Source organism: Penaeus monodon, chromosome 23 (assembly GCF_015228065.2).
Source record: "Penaeus monodon isolate SGIC_2016 chromosome 23, NSTDA_Pmon_1, whole genome shotgun sequence".
NCBI classification, from domain to species: domain Eukaryota; kingdom Metazoa; phylum Arthropoda; class Malacostraca; order Decapoda; family Penaeidae; genus Penaeus; species Penaeus monodon.
Window position 1 is genome coordinate 29,088,478 of NC_051408.1, and position 426 is coordinate 29,088,903.

The 426-nt window shown below is 43.7% G+C and overlaps 1 protein-coding gene across 1 annotated transcript in view; it reads left to right on the forward strand.

Annotated features, from left to right (window-relative positions):
- LOC119588200 (carcinine transporter-like) overlaps positions 1 to 426 on the forward strand; it is a gene marked incomplete at its 5' end in the record, with an annotated part of 6,984 nt that overhangs the window by 2,165 nt on the left and 4,393 nt on the right.

Genomic DNA, 426 nt, shown 5'->3' on the forward strand with positions numbered 1-426 from the left:
AAAGAGAGATAGGATTTATGTTTGCATGTAAACAATCTCGCTTGCATGTATATTGCTGCCGCAGGGGAAGTACATTCGCGATTGAACCTTGACCTTAACAACTCAAGTAGACAGGGTACAGGAGTGCACTTACAACTGAGTTAACACTATATTGATAAGATAGCAGCTGGGTGATCAGGTCAGGTCATGTCATGTCTAAAGAAGCTGGTTTCCAAAGGTGGGCATAGGGCCGGGTTGCTCCCAGATGGTGTAGTTGTGACGCAGTATCTCTCACTCGGACCAGGTGCCAGAGAAACCAGAATGTGTGGTAACGGCTGGAATAATAAGGGTATTAGTGATAATAATGATAGTATTCACTGCACTCTAACAACTGTGATAATGAAGAGCACTGTGATGATAACCATGATTGCAATGTTGGCGATAGAG